At 39.8% G+C, this 24,454-nt stretch overlaps 1 protein-coding gene across 2 annotated transcripts in view; it reads left to right on the forward strand.

Moving 5' to 3' along the window:
- DACH2 (dachshund family transcription factor 2) overlaps positions 1-24,454 on the forward strand; it is a 230,583-nt gene that overhangs the window by 19,285 nt on the left and 186,844 nt on the right. The window lies entirely within an intron of this gene.

The raw sequence follows: 24,454 nt of genomic DNA on the forward strand, positions 1-24,454 counted from the left end.
TGCTATAGGAGAAAAGATGAGGTTTTTTATCTCTTTATTCTCCTAGTACCAAGTCTATAGCTGGGGGTTTCTTCTTTTTTAGCCCCTGTTACACTTAAGAATCAAAGTGTGAAGTATAACAGATTTGGTAAATTCAGGCCCTGGATCTTTGTCCTAAATCAATTTCTCTTGTCAAACATTTATATGCAAACTCAGTTGGAATTAAGATTAAAAAATCCAAAGGAGTTGAGCTTGTCACATCTATGGGTACGTGAAAAAAGGACTTCATGATATTAGAGCAACAAATTACTGGTTTATTCCTAGAACAGGCAGATCATCTTTCTCAGTATAGTCTGATTTTATCATTTATAGTTCTGTGAATATCCCATATAATTTGCACTTTGCACATAATGTAGACTTCTAAGGATTTTCACCCTGGAATTTGTATTTTGTTTTTGTGGTAAGAAGCAGAGAAATAGGGAACAACCCTCTCATCATTTATGTATCATGACCCAGCATCTCGGAGCCTTGGGCTATTATTTCAAAATCCAATATATTCAAACTTTGGCCTCAGAGAGCAGTAGGATCAGTACACAAGAACAATAGAGTGATAAATATAGATTTTTCATTAAGGAAAAGACCATATCCTGTCATTTTTGAATCAGTGTTGGAAGGAGGATCTCAGAATTCATAGCCTCCTATAGGCTCGGACGTTATTTTTGCTCCAAAAAAGGACTTTCACCAGCTTTCCACGTTGCTGTGAGCAAGGCACCGCTGTCACACAGAAATAAAATTTTAATATATGCTAAAGGAGGGATCCACTGACACTGTGACAGTAATTTAATGCAAGCCAATTTGGAGCTGTGCATAATGAGAGGCGAGGTGTGGAGGAGCCCTGCTCGTTCCCAAGGCTGGGCTGTGTTGGATCCACATGGATCCAGGGGCAGAGCCTTGGCTCGGAGCTGAGCTGCACTTTGGGAGCTGTGCTGCCTTCCTTTCCCTCCCTGCACCAGAAATTGCCTTTTGTAGTCACATTGCACACAGCATCGTTCTCTGAAGCGCAGCAGCTCCGCATTTCTAGGACCAAAGTTGGGTTCTTGGATGGATGGCATGTGCTCTTGGGCATCTCCTGGATGAATGTCCATATGGATGTGGAAGCAAACCACCCCCAGGAGGAGGGGGTATCTGCTGAACTCCTCAGAGCTGTTAACACATTATGTTCTGGGAGACTTTCAAATTCTACGAAGGCTTTTTCTTTTAGTTTAAACAGATTTTCACTCAATTTCCTTAAATAGAGCAGCTGTGATAGTGTACAAACAGTCAAAATTTATGCTGAAAAGTAATTCTTGTGCTGTTTCATTCTGAAGGAAACGATTTATGTTCTCATTTTGAACCCAAGTCTGATGCTTGTTACTGGAGAAAGTACCAAACAGTGAAAAGTTTGGGTTTGTGCAGTAAATTTAAGAAAGCTGTGATTTTTTTTTTTTTTTTTTTTTTTACTGGGCTCAGATGCCACAAAAGGATGTTTGACCTCATCTGTCAATATGTGTGTTCCTACTTAACCACACGTACTTCAGATTTGAATGTAAACAGCGATGCTGGGGAGGGTTTGGGATGGACTTTGTATGTATGTGGTGATTATATATTGCTGTTGTACCTTTTGGAAGTTTACAGAGGAGACCTGTGTTTGATTTGGTGGGAGGGAGGGCGGAGGTGGAATGATAAATTATGGCCTTGCTTTCCAAGTCCTGACAGGGAGATGCTTTATTCCGTATTGTTATCAATGAGAAAATAAAATTACAAAAATAATATTATTTCAAAAGTTTTCTGCTTGCTTTTAGCTGACAGGTCTCAAAGTGGATATAGCTTTTTCCACCTGCAATCAAATGTAATAAACCATCTTCACTGCAGAAGTCAAATTCCTGGAAAAAAAGAAGTTGGAAGCTCACACTTACACCATAAAACCTTGTTTATTGCACCCATCAGTCTTGGAAGATATGCCCCACAATGGGGTTTGGTAAAGCCATTACAAGGTGCCGTATGAGTTCCATTTGCCTACAGTAAATAGAATGTCAGAAGTGTCAGGGGGAAATAAATATCGGGCTGGTTAAAAGGGAGCAGAGATGGCTCAAAGCATCATTGAGAGGATTGATTTATCTGGCATGCTGTAATGACTGCAGATGTGGATCTGTTATTCTAGATGAGCAATGAATTTGATGAGCTGATAACACAGGGCCAGAGAGGCCTGGTTTTAATTACTGATGAGGAATTTATTTGTGAAGCACTGTGATTTACTGAGGGTTTGTTCTGTTATTGACAGGTGACCTTGGGGCTTTTCTCTTTTGATGAATAAAAAAAGCAGCATTTTTTAAAGGAAAACTGTTTTATCAGTGCTGTGAATACAGCGAGGTCATTTTAGATAGAGTATTGTCTTTCAAACCATCTTTATATATAATTATTTTTTGCAGCAGTTGTTAATTGCCTCTCTCATTGAGATTGTTGTGTATGCTACACTTGCTACTTGAGAGACACTAACTCTGGTGCAGATTGTTGCTAGCAAGAATATGTTGAGCAGAACTTTGTGGTAGAGATCTTAAAGCAAATAACAAAAAGTCAAATTAACCAAGTATATAGCACTGGGTTGTTCAGCTTTTCAGCTGCATGTCTTATCCTGCAGGTATTAATTTTACTGTTCTGATTTTCCTTATAGACCACCAAGGGGAAAGAAAACATAAAGAATTAAAAGGCTTTTTGTTTGTTTCTCTGTCTGGTTTGGTTTATTTTTTTTTAGTAGACATATTGTCTGAATTATTTTATGCAGCAATTTGTTTGAAGTTTTGTTCATCAGGATACACTCCTTTGTTAGGCAGAAAGTTATTAACATACCTGTCATTTTTATATGCTTATTTTACTTTATTTTCTCCCATAGAATATAGTTTTCTTTTTGATCTCTACATACAATGGGAATTTTATTCTTTTGTGCTTATGCTCTTAGTTCTGGGCTGCACTTACAAATTAACATCAGGATAAATCATAGTTTCTGTCAGAACTGTGTGCAGGTACTATCTGTGTTTCCCAGTTTGTATACACTGCTTGCTCTATTTTTTTTTTTAACAAAGTAGGAATTCATTTGGACTTAGATGATGTCTTGATGAATGTATTTGTGATTCTGCACATGAAGGAAGGGTGAGAGGAATTAGGAAGCAAGAAGAATGTTCCTTCATTTTTAACACGAAGACGTAACTTTTGGAGATACTAGAGAAGAGATTAGAGCAAAGATCACTTGATGAACTGCAGAATGACAAAACCCAAACTAAACCCACCAAACCCCCAACCCTCTTGAAGCAAACACCTCCCCTTTCCCCCACCCCATAGTGTGGTTCTGTTCCCTTACTCTCCCTTGTTTTTTCTGTGGGATTTTCCACAGAAGGGGAGCAGTTAGCTAATCATGAATAACATGTATCTTATTATAAACACTCAGTGTTTAGCTCTAGGGATAGTATTTCAATTAAATGCATCTGACAATTTTAGATCTGCTCATGACTTAAATATTGCAATTAAGCAAACTGCAGTTAATAAGAGTATTAAATAATGTTCTGGTTTACAGATTTACTGGTTTTAGGTCTTTTTTTGGTAAAACAGATGTGTTTTAAAAACCAATTAATCATATTTCATCCATGAAGATGAGAAACAACAGAAATCTGTCTCCGCCTTTTTCGTGGGACTTAAATCAGAATATTACTTGGTACTTCCATGATATTAATAAAGTGAAGAGGGATCTACTGCATGAGTTTTCAGCAAGGGTTTGGGAATGTCTCCAGAATAATTGCCAGCCCAAATTTTGGTCTGGTAGGTGACCTGCAGCTGCTGAGGTCGGTTGATTTTTGTCATTGATTACAGCAGGAGATGGCTGCAGGCCACAATTCAAAGCAATTGCAATGCTATTTATAAAATCTGCGTTTTTAAAAATCCCTTTTTACGTAGCATCTTAACCATGCACAACAAATGTAACAGAATTAACAGACTTGGAAGTTTTTATAGCTTCTGTGGGACTGGGCTGAACTTGGAAACAATGCTCCAGAAGACACATTCCTTATTGCTGCTTTCCCCAGTGCCAATCTGTGTTTTGTATCACTGTAAGCAGCAAGGATGGAAGGGACAAATAAGCTGTTGTATAGGAACTCTGCTTGTTTAGAACAGGCTTTACTTTTTTTCCTCCCTCATGGATAATTAATGTAGTTCTTATTTTAAGGCTACAGTCTGCTGCTGAATTGCTTCTTGCTCTTGTGGGAAGGTGCTGTGATAGTTGCGTGCGTGAAAATAATTTCTTGCTCAAAGTTTGCATTATAAATTAGCTGTGGTTTTTCCTAATTTCATGCCCTTCTGTGGAAGCCATTTTGCTCTGTGTATCCTGTGATTCCAGGCTGTTGGTGCCTTAACTCCCCTTTCATCCCTGCGTGGCCACTCTGTGATTAGTGTTTAATGCCTCCAGCTTCATTGTCTGCATTTACTGATGGGTCAGGATGGAGTGGAACTTGTGAATTCCAGCCAGCTACAGGGAGCTGTCTTTGCCAGAGGGAAATGCAGCCTTGGGTCTGAGCTGGAGTGGCTGTTCAAGGAGTGCTGTGTTTCCATTTTTGTGTGGTGCTGTGATGCTGCAATGACCCCACACTGCTGCTAAAATATCACTAAAATCTCATGGCAGCCCTGAGCTCCCAGTGCTGCTCTGGGCTCCAGAAAGGGACACTGTACCTGTGCACCTGTAGCTCTGGAGAGGTATGCAGTGAGTGCTCTCTTTCTGGGATGTGCAGCAGCACTTCCCTGCTTGCATTGCCTCTGCTGTCACTGCATGGGGATATGCAGCATGCAGCAGATGCAGCAGAGGGCCTGGGAGGCAGATCATCAAAGTTATTTGGAATAGAAATGTGTCTCTAGCAATACCTTACTTCACAACAGTCTGTAAATACAAGGTTCTAGTATGAATTACATTTTTTTTTTCCCCAAATGTTTGCTGTTTGATTTAATATCATTGTATTTTGTTAATTATTTTCCTAATGTTTTTATGCAGTTACATGCATGTGTGTATATATATGAATATCTCCCAAAAGCAGCCCAGGATGTGACAGGTTTTGCACTTTTTGAATGTGTAGCTCACAAACACTGAGGTTTTGCCTGGAGCAAGGTGGATCATGGAGCTGTCTGAGCCTCAACACTCACATGCAGCCAGTGGAGTGAATTACTGCATCTGTCCTCATTAAGGCAGGAGCCTCAGAACAGGAATTAAGACATGTCAGGTGTGTTGAAGCTGGAGATGTTAGAATGTGTGTAACTCTTGCTTCCTGGCGGGTTGCACAGTGCTGCTGAAATGCAAACAGGCAGTCTTGTTCCAGGGCGAGGTATTCCTGGCCATCCCTTCATCCTGTGGGATAGAACACTATTTCAATTTAACAGTTCTCAGTAGTTGCATGAAAACTGTGAAGCTGGAGGCAAATGGTATTTTCTCCTGTTGAGAGTGGTGAGAGTTGAGGTGGTTGGAATGAAAAGTACTGATGCAGCTTAATTGAGATAGCAGATGATGTCCTACAGAGCAGGGTGGCACAGAGGTGAAAAGTCCACATCTAAATAAATGTCAGGGAAAGGATTAAGTGTTCATTTGAAGATGTGCATAGCAGTACTTCCTTTAAAGAGTTGTAATTAATCTTGAAGTGTTAACTTTTTGGCCATATGACAGTGTAATAAGGCACGAAGACTGTAATTCAGTGTGGTCCCACGTGCTCCAAAATGAGGAGCTGAACTGCCCTGTCACATAAAGCTGGTTTGGACTGACTGAAGGTACTGCTGTCTTTCCAAATCCACACTTGGGTACAACAGAGCAAGCACAGCTCATGTCTGTGGAGTTTTACTAATACAGGACAACTTGGCTCTTCTGTTTCTCTCAAGACTTCTGGTGACTTCTGAGAGGTGTAATTGGCAAAGGGTGCAGGAATGCTGCTTGCTTTCCATCACTACCTGATGTCCTCTTGTGTTTTATTGCTCTGTAGGTAGTTGTTTTGAAAAAATTCCCAAATATTTTTGTTTGCACTTATTAAAATTAGAGTCATTCTGCACTCAGGCAGGAGCTCCTTTCTTGTTTCTATTGAAGGTATTTTCTTGACTTGGAGTCCTGCTCAAGTTCTCCTTGCATGGGACCTCTTGTTTTTAAATGTCACAGAGCTCTGTACATCCACAGAGGTGCAGACCTGCAGTTGGTGTTATTTCTTGTTGTTTGTATTGGTAATTGACGTTGTTAGAAGCTGTGTGAGATCACTTACGCCTTCCAGAGCCTCAGTATTCAAAACAAGAAAAGTCATGCCTCAGTGACAGTAACTTAGTGTTGAGGGGACATAAATGAACATTCTAGAAGGTGCTGGATGGCTGTGGTTTTGCCATCCTGAACTGGGGTTTCTCCCTGTCAAGTTTGTATTTTGTATTTACAGATTTCTATAAATTTGTCATAGGAAAATGAATTTTAATATTATTGGGATGTATTTATCAGGCTATTTTACCAAGCATACCTCTAACAAGGTACAATTTAATGTGTTCATTTACATAATTTGGAAGTGAGTAGTAAAACATGCAGCTTTGCAGAGTTCATCTTCAAACTCAGATTATTGGCATCACCAATAACAGCTCAGATGGGATAAAGCAGCTCTGTTTATAGACACTCTCACACTCAACATAATCTCATGTTCCAAGTTTTTTGTCACTACATAAAAAGTAATTTCTGGCTTCTATCATTACTTTGAATTACTTTTAAGTAATTTTTTTTCCTGTGGTGTAGTGAAAGAAATACCAGTTGATTAGTTAATCTTTGTCTTTTCTCAAAAGAGGAAAAAATGTCCAAATTTCAGGAACAACTTTGATACCTTGCTGGAAAAAAACCACAGAAATCCATTCCTTTGCTTTCCGAGCTGGCGGTGTTAATGTTTGAGCAGATACTGGATATTTGTGGAAATATCTGTAAGTCTTGAAGGTTTCACAACTTCCATCACAAAACTGTGTTACTATGGAAAAGTGGCGTTCACTCTTTTGACAAGTGTGACACTTAACGAGGAATAAAAATAATACAAACCACATAATACACAAACCGAGGAGGGAGTTGTCTGTGCAGACAGTTTGTTGACACTTTGTTGGAAAAGATCTCTCTGATCTGTTTGCTGGGAAGGATCAAAAATACATGGGAATTGGACAGGGCTGTGAACGTTTTGTGGGGATGTTGCTACATATATATATATTCTAAATTGGGGCAGAGCTGTTATGGGCTTGGGGTCTTCATGTTGAGCAGAGAGACTGTCCAGAGCTGGGGAAATGCCACCAGTTTGTGAGAAAAAAGCAGAATGCAGCACTTGAGCGCTTTTTTAGAATGAATATCTTTCTTCACAGCTTTCCATGAAGATGCTAAATGTAAGGTGTGCAGCTCTTTACAAACTGGAAAAAAAATAGAATGTCTCAGAATGTCTCTTTTTAAATTTTTTTTTTCTCGTTAAGATTGTTTTCCAAACATGGATGCAGCGAGACAAAAATGTGCAGCTTTTCCTTGGCGTAGGCTGTCAGAAATGACACTCAGGAAGGTTTATTTCTGCAAAATACAAAAAATGCGCTCATAAAATTGATGGTTTTTTTTTTTTTTTTTCCTTCCCCCCATGTTTGGAGCTGGCTGTGGTGGAGTTGAGCATTGGTGCTTCCCCCAGGCTTTGCTGCAGGTTTGAGGGCAGAGCATCAGCGGTGTAGGGTGGACAGAACAACCCGGGAGATCCATCCTTTGTTGTGCCTCCCTGCTCACGGTCCAGCTCAGGGCTCTGAGCCAGCCCAGCTCACTGTGCACGTTGTTTTGGAGCCTTTTGAATGTGGATGTGAAGCAGTTTGTCTGTCCTTCGCTTCGCAAGAATTCTCCTGTTAAAAAACAAAGCTGTGGCTATGAAGTAGCCTATTTGTCCTAAAACTTATGAAAAGGAGGGGGAGGGAGTGCTGGGACCCATCTTTATAACAACAATCAGCCTTTGTAAGGTTTCATTCCAGGCTAATGGCTGGTGAAATTGTTCTGGGTAGTTAAAATGAAATGAAATGAATTAAAGAACATGAAGGAGAGCAAGCAGAATGGTTTATTGCTTTTCTTTGAAGGCACAATAGCTATACTCTGTCTCTTTTTGTTACTCATATCTGTGTGGCGGATATTTAAAGTCAGGGGTTTGAATAGCATGATGGCTAAATGAGGGCTATAAATCGAGGGCTATGGTGCAAAATTCTAGTGCCAGCAAGTACTAAAACACAATACCAAAGAGGCTGGGGTCTAAAATTGTTTTAGACTGATGAATATGCAGACATAAAAACAACAGAATACAGATATTCCTTACCAAAAACCTCCAGAAAAAAACTAATGATCAATTATTTTAAAAAGGAAAACAAATGTTTTAAGCACATTAATGCTTTCAATTTATCCTGGAATGTTACTGGTATTTCCTTAAAAGCCTGCCAATCCATACTTAATTTTAATTAAGAACGTGAAAAACATGAAGTAGTCAAATATTTTTGTTAATGGCAAGATGTGAAAATGTCAAGAAGTTGGTGTACAGAATTTAATTTATAAGCCTACAAATATAGGCAAGAAAATATTTTTTTTAATGTTTCACCTTACTGATAGCAACACAAAAGTTTCTCAAAATGGGATAATGCAGCTTAGAAAGCACCTGGTTTAAGACTGTTGTTACACAGCTGAAAAAATAAAGTGTCATATCAGGTTGGGGTCACGTTTGTCTAAGAAAAACTAACAGGAGGATTTCTATTGTCAACACAGGAGATGAGCAGTGCGATAACAGCAAATTATACTCTCTGATCCACCCCCCTGTTATAGAAGTGACTTGAGATTAAAGCCTCAGCCAGGAATTTCATTACTCTTATACATTTTTCACAAAGGCAGTGTTTGCAAAAACAGTGGTAAAGAAGGGTCAGAAATTTTCATGAAAATATGAGACGATTTCTGATTCTCTCTGTGTGCATACATATATATGTGTGTGCACTACTGTAAGCATGTTTAGAACCCCAAAAGATACTTTAAACATCCAGTAAAGTTAACATGCCTAGGCTTTGGGCTCAGAGTGTGGGAGGGGCTGTTGGCTAGTATTTAGTTCATGTCATGTTAAAGGTGTGGGGGTTTTTTGTTTGGTTTTCATTGCTTTGGTTTTAAAACTTCAGCATAAGAATATAAACTAAAGTTGAAGATAATTTAGGATATTATGAGGTAATAAAAAGTGAAACCTTTTTTAGGAGGTGAAGAATACAGAACTTCGTTACTTTTCAAACAAACACAAAAAATTTATTAACAGTTCTGGTGTTACCGTCATTCAATTAAGCAAAGCCCAGAGTCTGGGAATGTTAGTTTTCAGGTTTCTAGTGAGCAGTGGCTCTCCAGGGTTTTGCAGTTGAGTCTCTGTGACAGGCTGAGCCCACTGCCGTCTCTCACCATCTCTCATTTCCCCACTTTTTGCACTAAAGTGCAGGTTTTTTTCCCCACTGGAGGCAGATCTCCTAACTCATGGGCGTTGGCACTTGGTAACTCATTGCTTTGTTAGGTTGTACTCCTGGGGTGTATGAGCAAGAATCTTACCTGTAACCTGAGTGTTTCACAAGCTTGAAGCTGCTGTGAAATCAGTGGTGGAAAGCTGCACTCATATTTTTATCATGCAGTAGGGAAGTTCATCCATCAGATTTAGGAGATGGGTTAGCTCCAGCCCTGTGGCTTGCTGTGGAATTGCTGTTTGGCATTGCCCATCTACTGAAGAACACTTAGTGCTGCGCATGGCTTTGTTTGGAGAAGTTTCCTTTCCTAACAAGTTAATGTGTGAGGTATTTCTTTGCAGATGCTTTGCCATCCATAGAGAGGATCAGAATGTGATTCCATACCAGGGGAAGAGCTTTGTGCTTAATTAGGAAGAAGCCTCCACACACACTCACTGTCCTTCCTTAATACCAGTGCTCTTGTTTCCTGTTGGGATGCTTTTTAAATGTCTGAAATACCTACAGATGACTGACATCTGCTTAGGCAGACACCAGGAGAAGCTGCTTAATATTCACTTAAAACTTGGAAAGAACAGTAGATAGGTGTCCATGAAAATATTTATTACATTCATATGAAATTGGCCATTTTTTAACAGCTGCTGGTGTATTTCCATAACGAGCATGTTTCACTGGGATTGTGTTTACTTTAATAAAATTTTTCACTGCTTCACTCTGATCGTATCTGTTCTTGGATAAGAATAGTTTGCAGGGCAAAATGAATGAGTGGCTTTATGCATAATACAGGAGTATCAAATTAATCAAAATGTAAGGTGCTTTTCTTTTTAATACTGACTAAATGTTTTTCTTGCAGGAGTTAGTTGAGTTGACTGAAAAATAGATTGTTCCATTAAAATGTGTCTTTTTTCCATTCCCTCTAAAAAAGATTTGACTTTTTCTTTATAAAAAAGTCCTTTTCCCCCAGCACACATGAGAAGTACTCTAAGAGTTGGCTGTGGGAAGAAGGAAGTAGTAGATTTTATGTTTTAGAGGCTTAACTATGGCTTTGGGAAGCTGTGACAACTCCTGAGGGGTACTGAAAGTCAGAACAGTAGCTCATGAGTTGGGTTTCTTGGGTTTCCAGCCTGATTTTTCCTGAGTGAAGGATGCTTGACCCATTGAGCCAGATTGTTGTCTTCTGGTTTTCATTGCTGTGGCTGATGTTCTGTTCTGAGCAGCTTGTGGTGGAAAGCTGGAGCCATTTCATACTTGTGTGCTTTCAAAGAAAGAAATTGAAATGGATAAAAGCTTTCTCCAGGCTCCCCAGGCCCCTGGCATTGTTGCCCACCCCAATCAGTGGTACCAGACTGCTGTGTGGCACCCTATAGCTGGCACTTGGATTTTGGATAAGTAAAGTGCCTGGGGAAAAAAAGCAAATAGTGCAGGGATTAGGGTCTCCACCTCTTCCTCTTTCCTGCCCATGCACTTTGGATCCTTGTACAATTGTTCTTTGTTCAGGAGCAGCCGGGATGCTGCTGTCTCTGCTTCCCTGAGCTGCTCACAGTGTCTCTGGTCCAGCTGTTTGCTCAGAACCAGCAGCTTTGAGGTGACAGTGATCTCTCTTCTCACTGCCCTGAGCCCTTCAGCCCTTTCAGCTGTTCTGGTTTGCAGTTTTGCAGAGAAGTTTTGCCAAAATAATTTTCTGATGTGTTTTTACTGTCGAACTGCACATTTTGTAGGAGTCTGATAGTTCCCAAGTAAGGGATATGCTGGTTGGCATTAACATTTTTAGGCTGTGGTTAATGCCTCTGATGAAATTCTCTAAAAATGCAGTGAGTTCACAGTAATTCAACATGGAATAAAAAACGAAGAATATTGATCTTTCTGGGTTATTACATTTGCTTTTAAAGGCAGATGAAGTACCTGATTAACACCTGAGACTGCAGCATTGATCAAGGCAGTGTCACTGTAAAAGCCTGACGACTGTCAGTTTACTTCAGAGATAATATAAAGAGCAGCCTACCTTTAAATCAGGTGATTAACTTCCTTCTCCATGCTGAGGCTGGAAGAGTTCTTCCACTGAGTTTGAACAAAGGGCAGTTTCACAAATTCTGTTCTGCCCAGACAATGGGAGTTTGCAGCTATGGTGCTGTGAATTTTCCACTTGCTGAGCATTTCCATGAAGTGCTCTGGGCCTTTTCTTAGCTGTTGTGTTGGAAACAACTTTCAGAATGTAAGTTTGAGGTTCATAGGATTAGAGATGTTCCCAGGTCTTGTTTTTGGAAATATTTGTGGTGTTTTGTCTGTGGAAAATTACCTTGGAGGTGTGACTGACGTGTTCCCATGAATCCCTTTTAATAAGGAAAAGAGCAGGTGATGATGATTTTGGGGTATCCAGTTGGGCACCTCTGGAATGAAAAGTGCTGAGAGGAGATCTTTCAGAAGGTAAAACCTCTTTTCAGTGTTACCAGTTTGTTTTAATGGAGAAAAAAAATCTTTGTTTGCAGGTGGAAACCTTTGTTTTAATTCTGCAATGACTGTTTCAGTTTTGGTAGCTTCCCTAGGTTTCAATTATTAAGTACTTCTTTCAGAAGTTTTATTAATTAATTTAACAAGAGCAGCTTGCATGTGTCCTTTTTTGATTACTGTGTTTTTGATACAATACAAAAATTTCCAAAAGCCTTTCACAGCAGTTTGAGATTTAAAATTAAAGTAGCCTTAGAAAATGGAGTTTTAAAGCAATTTTGTCAGAAGAAGTGAATACTAAATGTAAAAAGTGTCTGTTCAGAAATGCAGGGAGGCTGTGTATTAATGTATGACTTGCTAAGGCATCTCCCACTCTCTTCTGCTATTTTTTTTTTTTTCTTCCCTGTACTGTGTTTGCCTTTTTTGATAAGTAAGTACATAATGAATTTAGGGAGTGCTGGGAGACAGGAAATGAAAGGAGTAGCCATTTAATACTGGTAATAATAGGTATTTTGTACATCAAACCTTGAATTAAGATGCAAAAACTAAAGCAGATCACTGAAGAAGTTTGTGTGATGCAGCACTGAAAATTGCTAATGAGCAAATTCTGCTGAGGATTTGGGATTTCCCCTCCCTTTTTCCTGTTCCTTCAGAGCCCTGGGGGTATCTGACAACCTTTAATATTGGGTTTTGATTTTTGAATGTAACTATGTAGTAAAAGTCTAATAAAGTAAAACAGGTTGCATGGTTTCAATTTCCAGGGGTGGGGTGGTGGTTTTTTTTCTCTGCTTTTAAGCAGTTTAGCAGAAAGCAATTAAGACAGCTCATTCTAGTGGCTAATCAAAATCATAAACCAAAACACAAAATAAAGGCAAAGTATAAATTAGTGCTACTGAAAAGATGTTCCCAAACCAGCTGTGCTTACATACATCAAGTTTACATTATTAACTGCACCATTTCTCCACCAGTATGTTGTCAGCACAGTGGAATGAAGCCTTCATCTTTACCCATTATTCCCTTTCATAAAAACTAAAATAACTTCATCACAAAATAAGACAGAAAATAAAGTCACACAAGACGCGGAGATGCAAACGTTTCATTCAAACATTTTGTTTGGGGGAAAAAAAAATAAAACCGGTGAAGCTGCACGTTCAGAGTTTGTTTAAGAGGAGCTGCAGAGCTGGCTGAGATAAAGATGACAAATGGGTGAGGCTGGGAGCCCCCCTGTTGGGGTGACAGATCCGTCCAGCAGTGGCACCAGGGCAGGGAGGCATCAGCTCCAGTAATGGAGAGATGTCTGCTGGAAAGATTGCTCTATCACCGTGATGGGCTCCTCACCCGTTATAAATCTGAGATTGTTCTGGGCTGCCGTGGAAATGAGCAGCTCCCTCTCCCTCCCAGGATGAAATGTCGCGGAGGGAAGGGACAGAAATGAAAAGCAAAAGCGAGGAAAGTTATCTGTTTAGCGTAAATCTCTTGTGGAAACAATATCTGACCCATTAGTGGTTTGAAAAACAGCGCTGTGCCCATCTTGGCCCCATGCAGGGCAGAAAGAAGCTTTTTTATGGCATCTGCTCTGTGCCTTAGTGTGGGTGCTGGAGAGATGGGCTGCTCTGAATTTCTGGGTGGGCACTGAGGTCCAAGGTGGTGACAGCTCACCGAGTCCCCATCCCTGGAGGTGTCCGAGGAAGGACTGGACGTGGCACTCGGTGGTCTGGTTGACGTGGTGGGGATTGGTGAAAGGTTGGACTTGGCAATCTCAGAGGTGTTTTCCAGCCTCATTGGTTCTGTGATTCCTCTTTGTTGCCTTCAGGCTGTTACACAGAGCAAGCAAGGTGTGGTGATGTGCTGGTGGTGACTTGCTGTCGGGGCAGTTGGTGCAGGAGAGCTCTGATAAAATGGTTGTACCTTCACCCTAACTGCATTTATCTTTGCAGTTATGTATTCTTATTTCTTCTTTTCTCCACTCTTTAGAAGGTTTTCTGCCCTCCCTGCACTGTCTGTACCATCTCTTCTGCTTCAGTCTCTTCTTTGACTACTGTCTCACCAAAAATCTCAGATTCTCATACACATCCCATTTGTTCCTCCCTCAGTGTTTGATTTGTATTTGTTGTCATACATACTTATATTGTGCTTTGGCTCTTTGTATAATCTGTATATTCTGACTCTCAGGAGTAACCATTTGAATCCCTCCTGTGCCCAGAGGGATGTTGGATTGTGTTTTGTGTTGCACATATAGTCTGCTGTGTCCACACTGAACCTCACAACCTTTCTTTGGTTTGTGAGCTTTTTTTCAGGATCCAGGCACTTGCAATTTTGGGAGAGTGAACTGAAAAAGTTTAGTTAAAGCCAGCCAGCAGATGAATCGAATGATAGGGAATGGAAAAAAGAGTCATGGAAAGGGTGATGTTGGAAAGGACTTCTGGAGTTCATCCTATCCAAACTCCTGCTCAAGCAGGGTGCCCAGAACCATGTCCAGACAGCTTTTGGAGAGCTTCATTGCAATCTATCAATTATTATTGCTTTAATTTCCTGTATTTATTTATTTGACAATGTAGTTCATTGGAGAAGAACAGCCCAGGAAGAGAGTAACCTTTCTCCCTTGTTTTTTTTATTCCATGTATTCAAGGAATAACTACACTGAAGTATGTGGCTTTTGCATATTGTAGTCAATGTTGTAATAATTAGCAAAATTTTTCTCTCAGTGAAATATTTGCCAGAACTCCCTGTAAGAATGACTTGAAGTTTGCTGACTGAGCTGTGTTATTTTCCTGCAACTCCTTGAATTCTGTTTCATGCAGTGAAATCACCTACTGTAAAAATGTATGAACATTTTATTTATTTTAAAACTTCAGAAAGTTGTACTTCATCGCAGCAATTTATTTATGATTCAGAAGCATTGCCATAGTTTGTTCAAGCTCTGTTTCTAAGCAGTCTGTGTACTGTGCGCTGCTGTCTGGCCACTGTTCCTTTTAGGACATGTGGCACAGGCTGTGACTTCCCTTCTCTGTGTGCCTGAAACTGCTCAAAACTGTAGAAAATAGATGGAGAAATGGATAAGAAATAGTGAATAATAAACAGCAGTGTTCATGTTTTGTCTTTATAGACAATTGTTTTCCAGTGTGACTTCTGAGGTTTTCTCACCAGCTTTGGGAGTTTCCCCTGCTCTTCCTGCCAGGTTTTCAGGTCTGTAATGAAGTGTTGTCCTCCCATAAAAATGTCATAATCCTCGAGTGATTTAGGGTGTTTCTGGATCCGAGATTGATGACACAAGGAGTAGTTTGCTGTAATACAGCTAAAGGCATCATGGTCTAGTTGCCAGAACCAGGAGTTGAGGAAGTTAAGTCTCACTGCTAGCCCTGGAAATGATTCATGTGGTGACCTTGGACAAATCACCTCATCTCTTTGTGGCTCTGATGTGCAGATGTGAGATGGAGATCCTAATGCTCCTGCAGCCTCGTCAGGCACAGTGTGAGCAGTGCTCTGGGCAGGATGGATTTGCCATGAGCTTAGCTCTATAAATTCCATATGAAGCAAAATTTATCTGCTTTATCTGAGTTTATCTTTGCTAAAAGCCTGGAAACAAGTGCATAAAATCCTGCGTGAGTTTTCTCATCAGTCTTGGCTAGGATCTCACCCTTTTTCCTGGAATCAGACTCTTGCTTCCCTTGCAGTGTTCATTTTCCATTTGAATCCACTGGAATTTACTTGGGATATTTTTCAAATTTATAGTGTCTGTAAAGAAAGCAGGTTTGCCCACCGGGCCAGTTGCTGTGTTTTAAAGTACATATTTATTATATAATCGATTTCACTTTGCTGTTCTAATATTCAGCAAGGATTCACTTTTTCCACAGTTCTGAACCTGCCTTGTGCTCTCATCCTGCTTGAGAATTGCACATGTAGGGTACCTATATTGACCTGTTGAAAGGGAAAAACAAAGAGGGCAGGTGGCATGTGGCCAGTGTGATTTCAAAAACAGATGTAATTTCTTGTATTTTGTATTGATTAGCATGGTGTTTGCTCAGTTTCAGCAGCTGAGGATTTAGGAAAAAAGGGTTGATACGAATTCCACAATGAAGTTTGTGTTTGGCAGCAGTGGTTGCTTCTGATGAGCATCACTTGCCTGGTGCTGTGGGATCAGTCTTGGCTGCCTGAAGGGAGAATGTCTCCCTTCCCTTTTGTTCTGACTGACTGTTGGGAAGCTGCAAACACGTTTGTGGAGGTGCTTTCATATGGCATCTGGTTTGATGTTGTATGTCTTAAATACGTTGCAATTCTAGAGCAAAGTCAGACTTGGAAAGATCTCTGTTGGTGCATGCAGCTGGGGACCTTCCATGATCATCCAACTGGAGGTGCCTTTTGTTCATCAGAAAGCACTGGAAATACATAGGAATGAAATTAGATATGGTGTCTTAAGGCTTATGTTCAGTTCTTTATGTAAGAAATAAATAATGGGATTTTACCTAATACAAAATAATTTTTCTGGTCCTTTGGGGGATTTTTGTCTAGACTGTAGGAAGGTTTTATTACCATTTAACCTTACTGTTTTCTTCTCCACCTTTTCTTTTAAAAGACATATTAAAAGGAACATACCAGCCTGAGAATGGACATGACATGCAGGTTTAAAAACGGAGTGTTTAATGGAATCATGAATAAATGGAAACAGATTTGTCTGTCAAAAATTAAATGGGAGTATTCTTTGATTAATATCAAAATCTAATCTAAAATAGTTTTAGCCATTTCATACAGGTGACATCTGTGCTTAAATATAATTTCCTCTCCCTGTTCTGGCATGACTGTTAATTACTTACTCAATGTAGTTCAACATTTAGTTAATAAATATGTCAAGCTTTTACCATGGTGTTCTTTTTGCAGAGTTGTGAATTTGCAATTAGTTTTAGATTTACTACATGGTGACAGACAGTGCTGTATAAATAGAGGTTAAACACACAATTTACATATTAATTTCATGATTCATTTATTCAATGATTTATGTGGATATAGATTGTATTTAATCTCCGTGCTGTAGTTGTTTCAGGCATGACGAGCAGAATCACTACACTGGTGGAGAAGTAATGATGTCTGTATTGAGCCACAGCAGCAAAGAGGAACAATGAGAGATTTGGAAACCCAATTATTCATTAATCTCAATACTTTCTGAGAGGCTGGTGAAAAGCAGTAATAGGTTTGTAAAGCATGTATTTACGGATGTACATGTGTACACATGCACAAACACACACGCTGGGGAATTGGATACTCCATCTTGTCTCTGGAATAACTCACATTATCATTAGGTTGTGCTTTGTGCCCAGTTCTGTTAGCCCTGCAGGCCAGATTAGTCACCACCTTCCCATTCTGCCACTGCATGTGTCATGGGATTGTTTGCTGGGTTTAACGTGCATGTGTGCTTCGTTTTGAGTGTATGCTGATTATTCTGCTCCTGAAGTCTGCATATCTACTTACTCTGGTCTTGCTCTCCTCATTTATTGCAAATTTAAAAAGGAGCTTTAATGAGTACTATTTTATCCGTAAAAACATTTTCTCTATTTTTTTTTTTAATCCGTAAATTTTAATTTTGTTTTATTGAAGAGAAGAGCAAAGTATTCAGAGGTGAGATGAGAACTTTAGAAGATGCACACTCTGATCTATATATGCCTGTTTTACATTTGTGGATGTAAAAGTAGTTAGAGGAAGTATTTTATAAATACAGCTAGGGTTATAACTAAAGCTGAGGCACATGTATTTGGTACTATGAATGTACTAACTTAAAGCATATTTTTGGTTTAGTACGATTTTCCTTCCTGCCAGTTGTGAGTATAAAGGTCTCTGAAGTGCAGATAAATCTTTGACCTAATTTAGCAGATTATGGCCTTTCAACGCTTCAGACAGTGTTGAATTAAAGTATCTCTCCAATTTTGCTGGATTCCCGTTCCCTTGCAGCACTGTGTGTGTGAATCCTGCATGGTTCTTATTCCAAGTCTTTTGTGCTGAAAGGGGAAGGCTCCACCTTCAGTGTGTTCTCTGAATCCCTCCAGACAAACACTGAGTTAGCACAAAAAAAATAAAAAAATAAACCAGGGTAGGAGAAAACAGATTAAGGATCTTGAACAAAAGACATAATTACAATAGTTACACCTTTAATTCATTAAGCTAAATGGCTCATGGCTGCTTGTGTTTTGGAAAGAGAGAAGGACCTTTTCCCTGGGAATGTTCTGGGTACATCCCTGGCTGTGCTGTGTCATCCTCCTTGCACCTGCACAGGTGTTTCACACATACAGTTTGTGTACATTCCAGGAGATTGTTTTGGAAAGAAAGCTCTGATTTTTAAAGGACTGTAAGAGCCACTGGTTAGGCGAAAATAATGCAGGAACGATCCTTTTATTTCGAGCTAACTCTGTGATGGAGTAATAACCACAGTCAGAAGCTGCACAGGGACAAACTGAAAACTTCAGCCTGTTCCTTAGGTCCCCCTTTCTTCACACATTTGCTGTGTGGTTTTTCTGGGTCCCTGAGTACACAGGTGTGTGCAGCACATGCCTTCTGGTGGTGTGTCCCTTTATTTACCTGGGAAGAATTGCCAAGTGTGTCTTCAAGCTGCCGTTTCTGCTTCTTAAATCAAGTCCCTGAAATATGTTACTAGATTCAGCAGAGCTGGAACCTCACTCCAAACCCCTTGAAAGTGCTCTGTGCTGAGTAGCTGACTGCAGGGAGCAGGTGTCAAACAATATTTAAATGACATTCTCAACAAAATAAATATTGAGCTGCCCTGTCACTTTGGTGGGAGAATAATCTGCTCAAAAAAAAAATCCCATTCATTGTAAACTGCCTCTGACATTTGTTCTTCAGGAATTATTTGCAGTTTATCTTCTGAGCTAGAGCCTTTATCAGCACAGCAGTTGAACTGCAGTGCAAAAAAAAATGGTAATTGAGTATTTTATCAAACGCTTCCAACAAAACGGACTTTGCAAGTCGTAAATGAAGATTAAAACCATTGTTGGCAGGGATGAACAAATTGGAATGATTTATTATCCGAAACATCAATATGTCACTGCTCAGAAATGAAATAAAAAGAAACAAACAACTGCCCCCCTTCCCCCAAAATGTGCACTTAGTCTCAGCCAAGCGATGGAAGGTAAATACATGTTTTAATTATTTGTGCTAGAGAGGCTGTTTAAAAAAAGAAAAACAGAAGAGAAAGCATCATCATAATGGCACAGCTGCTGTGGGACATTATGTGAGGAAAAGAGACAGTAATAAGAGAACTGTGTCAAAGGAAAGCAACTCTGAATGTGTACTTCAGCTCTCCTGATTACAGAAGGAAGATTAAATATTATAAATGGGGCAATTTGGCAGAGTGGATTTACTACTTGTGTTTAACACCTCAAGAGTCAGTGTTTTAAAAAGAAACCATATCTCACTTGTGAAATATCTTTAAAAACAATATGAGAGGAAAACATATTGCAATATTGTCTGTTTTACAGTATCTAAAAAATGTGGTCAGGAATGAAAGAAGTTAATCTATTATGAGCTCTCTATCAGTTTCAGATTAGGAAACAAAGGGCATGAAAAGAGTCTTACAAGGACTATAGGATTTAGAAATCATGTTTTCTGTATTTGTTCATAAGCCAGGAAGCCTTCTAGGCTTGATCTAGGGACTTGCTGAGCCTAGTTCAGCCAGAGTCCCTCCTGGGACAATGCAGTTGCTTTCCATACTGTCACAGCCCAGAAGGCAGCAATAGTTTGCCGGGTCAACAGCAAGGCCAGTTAGAATATTTGGAATTTGGAGGAGAAATGTCCACTCTATTTTGGCTCTTTTGGAAATGCCTTGTAATTGAAACAGCTATGGCAATGGATTGGGGAGATACACAGCCTGTTCTCCTCCAAAACTGGGATTCCCTAGAGTTTTTTACAGTATTGTTAATGTATCTTCTGGTCATTGTTTTCACCAAAAAACTGAGGAGATTTGTTAGAGATTTCCTGCTGTTCCTGTACATTGCTGGGGATAAGTTAAGAAAATAAAGTCTTTTTTCTTTAAAAAGACTTTCCAGTTTCACATTGGAGCTCACAGCTCGTTACTGGTTTGATTATTGTACATCTTCACCATTAACTCTGCGTAACAACTGTGAGTTGTTGTGTCTTTGTGTTGTTGCTTCTGAGTAAACCTTGAGCATCGTATAAAGAGTTGCAGACACCTTTCAGCACCGTGCAGTGAAGGTGGTACCTGGGATTTGTGTGCTGAACAACTCCTCAGTATACTGTACATTGCTTTTATTTGTTGTAATAAAGGTGGAGAGGCTTTGTGCCATCTGTACAATTTTGGTTGGAAGTTTGTTTAAAACGTTATGTTCCAAAGCGATTTAGAGTTCAACAGAAATAATATTCCATCTTCCCCAATTAAGAAAAATCAGCTTCAGTAACATAATATTGCGGTTGGAAAGTAAAGCTCTTAGTAATTGGGCAAATGCCAAATCTGGGAAACAGGACCCTCTCCATAGGCTGGTTACATAACTGTGTGATCCTTTTTTTGAATGAAGCTGCTCTTCCCTTTCGGAGTTTTCCGTGGATTTCTGAGTTACATGTAGTGTGGTTAGGGAAACCAAATGTGGTGGATTTGTGCTGCAGGAGAATTGACTTCAGGGTGTGTTTTCTACAGCCTGGAGGAGAAGGGATGGGACAGACTGGGATGGGCAGCTCCATCCATAGTTGGTCCTACACCCCATCAGAGCTCATGAATCCCTTACAACCATCCTGAAAGTAAGTCTTGTGGTATAAATCATAAAAAGGTCTGTGCTGCCTCAGATGCTGTCCTTCGTTGTTTGGTTAAAGAAACTCCTCTGAATGCTGGTGAAGACTTGCTGACTAAGGAACATTCTGTGTCTAAGCCAGTAAATTTCATGTATTGTAGCCGTTTTTGCATAATAAATTCACATCGTGGAGTTAGAGGAGTTTGACAGGCCTGTATGTGCTGATTAATCTTCAGCATCACCTTTGTTCATAAATTTAGTATAACGCAGTGTATAGGTTAGTATAACACAGGATAAGGCAGAGTTTTAATTGTTATCCTCAAGCAATTAAAGTGGTGTAATTCCTATCCCACCAATCCCAGTTTGCTGTACCACTGCCTTAAAATATATAGGGAGAATAACATTATCAAATTGACAAGGCTGGGGCATTCTATAAATACTATTAAAATATGTTATGCTGAATATAAGGAGTATTTTTGGTTATATTTCGGTCTTCTGAGTCAACATTTTGCCTCAAGATTTAATATAGTATGTAATAAAAGAATTGCAGTTAGAGTACATTGTTTGTGTACTTGTTTTTTTTAATCAGGTCTTTGTCTTGGCCACTGATGTCCCAGAGACCTTGAATTTTGAGCAATTAAGTAATAATACCCGTTAAACTTCATTGTCTTCTGCTGCTGCCCAAGCTAAAACAAAGTACAGGACAAAACTGAGATATTCCGCAGGCTAAAAGAAATAAGGGAGTTATTCACAGTTTTTAAGAGACTTCCTTTGTCATGTATAAAATACACGATAATTAGGCCACATTTGGGAAAAAACCAGTATTTATGTCCTGGTTCAACACAGGTCTTTTGAGACTCTTCTGGGAGAGGAAGTTGATATTTTTGAGGTGGCATCAAGCAATGATCTTTGTCAAATGATTGAGAGATGTGGGTTTGGGAGCAGCTGGACAGAGCCTGTCAGGTTGGGTGTCCCTGTGCTGCAGCTCTGCTGCTCTCCATGGCATCCTGCACAGTCAGTCCAGCAGGGATTCAGTCTCAGGAAACAGGGACGCTGCAGCAGCTCTCCCCAGGCTATCCTGGAGGTTCATCCTTCTGTGCAGCACTGCTTGCATGGGCTTTTCTCTGGGTTTCAGGGCTGAGGGATGTCCTGGAGGCAGAATTTCTGATGATGCTGTTGGGCAGAAGGTGTCCAAAGCTCTCTGACTTCACTGTACAAGCAATGCTCAGGCAGGAGTGACTCATGCACTGACAGGTTTGACACTGAACTGCTTACCAAAAGCTGAAGTTCTTGCATCTCCAGCTGAGCCTCATTTTTCCAAACCCAGCAGATTTCTTTATAAAAAAAACCCATGTCTGTTGCAGCCTTAATCCAGTGGACACCATGGAAGAGAGTTAATATAACAGTAAATTTTATTATGCAGTATATGGATGAAATAAAACTCCATGTACCGCACTGAACTGCATTGTATAGGTGCAGTTTTCACCTTTTTTCATCTCTTTTAAAGTAGCCTTTTATTGGCTGCCACAGGAAAAGCAATACCTGCTTGAGGGATAAGATTTTCATGCAAACTCCTGTATCCCAATGGGAAATGCATAAATAAATCTGAGACACAACAGCATCTGGAATAATACCATGCAAAATAAAATGGTGCTGGCTCTCCTGAGCCCAAATAAAATGCTCTGAACAGAGCAGATTTTGTGTAATTGCCATTAGATGCTCTTGGTGCTGGTGGTGTCTGTCCATCCTACCTCAGTGTTTAAATGGGGTTTTGTTGAGTGATCTTCAGTTAAAGAGCAGCTCACTGCTTCTCTGCACATTTTAACTCAACCAAAAATATTTTTCACAAGTTGGATGTAGCTACAAAAAGACTCTACTGCTATTTTACAGCCCTTTTTTTGTCTACTTTGCATCCTAGCAGCTGCAGGTGTTGGGAGCAGATTTAAAAAGTACCCCAGGTTCTGAACTGGAGGAGTTGGAGCATGAGTTTCCTTCTCCCTCTCGAACAAGAGCTTATCAGGTCAGTTAGAAAGAATAATGCTGATTCTGTTGATTCAGGCTTTTAGAAAATAGAAAATCCAGACAGCCAGAAAGCTGACAGTTATGAAATCTATGGTGAGGTTGGAAAATAATTTGTAAGATGTGGACATGTTTATTTTATGCATTTGGTAGCTGACTCAGGTCACATTTGCACTTGAAAATAAGTACCTGCAGTTTGGATCTGAAGGATTTTTATGTTGATTTTGGAATGTCCTGAAGAGGTGTCAAACTTTGGGTGTGTTTTTCTTTTAGGGATTTTTTTAATGTGATTTTACATATGGAGAATGGTTGTTTTAAGACTAGATGTGAAGCTCTGTCAGTATATTCTGTGCTCAGAGCCTCCTTCTGATGATTCTCATCTTTACTGCAGCCACCTCCAAAGAGAGTTTTGATTTTTGCTTCGGAGAAATCATCTCCAAAAATTTGCCTGAAAAGACATTGCAACTGTCCCTGTCAGGTATTACAAAGAGAGGAGCCCCAGGAGGGTTCATTTTATGGTACCTGTAGTACCACAATATTTTTGATTAGTGTAATTGGTCCTGGCTGCTGTTTAAATCTCAAATTTGAGAGAAAATTCTGCAGGAAATGTGAGGGCAAAAGTATTTGGGACATTACATGAAACCAACCATTTTATTTCTTGTAATTTTCTGTCTGCAGCAAAGTTGCAAAAGCCCAAGGCCCAGGGTTAAGGCTTTGTGCTCTGTTGTGCAGAGCAAGTTGAAGATGGAGACGATTTCGATTTACGAGACTGTCAGTCAGACGTTAAATTAATTACAAATAGGCAAAGATTTCACAATGAAACAAACAAGGTCTTTGACATAAATTATATCCTATCATTAAAATATTTAGAAATGTGTAATTATGGTATTTAGCAATGTTATTCAAATTATAATTAATAGCCTCAGTAATATTACCTCATCATAAGCGACTTCACATTTCGAAATGCTTCCTTTTATTTTTATGTGCATTTTGGATTTAGATATCCTATTTAGGTATTTTTATACTCTTCCTTCAGGGATCATTATTCTAGTGCATCGTGTGCAGAAGTTTCAAGGTCAGCATTACTTGAACAGTTGTAATAGTCCCAACAGAAAGATAAATATATATTGACTAAGGCTGGAGCTTCAATTCTTTCAGTTGCTGAAGGTCAACAGCCCCTCTGAGGTGCTCTCCAACCTTCAAATGTCTATAGGTTAAATCACTGATGAATTACTGCACTTTCTTAAATGAAGGAAACATATTCTAGACAGAGGCAGCTGATGGTGTTGTGCCTGTTGACTGGCACAGTCTGGAGGAGCTGGGAGGAATTGCTGTTCTCAGACTAGTGGAAATGTGTACAAACCCAGTGCCTGGGTTTGGTGTGTCAGAGCAGAAATCCCACTCCTTCCTGTATGGAAATGCTGCCCCTGGTACACCCCTGCATTGAAACAGTTATGGTGAAATAATTCTCACCAACTTCAAACCAGTTGTTAGCAACCTCTGGAAGCAGCAGTGAGGTGTCCATGAAGCTGCACTGGCAGAATTCCCAGGAGAATTTCCCTGGCACTCTGTTCTTCTCAGGACAATACACAACCTTGTGTATTGTCTAAGCAATGCTGAATCTTCTTCCCAAAAAAATGTTCCATGCTGGAAGGAATCCTCTTCCAGAGCACTTCCAACCTGCCCAGGAGGGCAGGGGGACTAACTGAGGTATT

Source organism: Lichenostomus cassidix, chromosome 4A (genome assembly GCF_008360975.1).
Source record: "Lichenostomus cassidix isolate B80296 chromosome 4A, HeHo_3.0, whole genome shotgun sequence".
NCBI classification, from domain to species: domain Eukaryota; kingdom Metazoa; phylum Chordata; class Aves; order Passeriformes; family Meliphagidae; genus Lichenostomus; species Lichenostomus cassidix.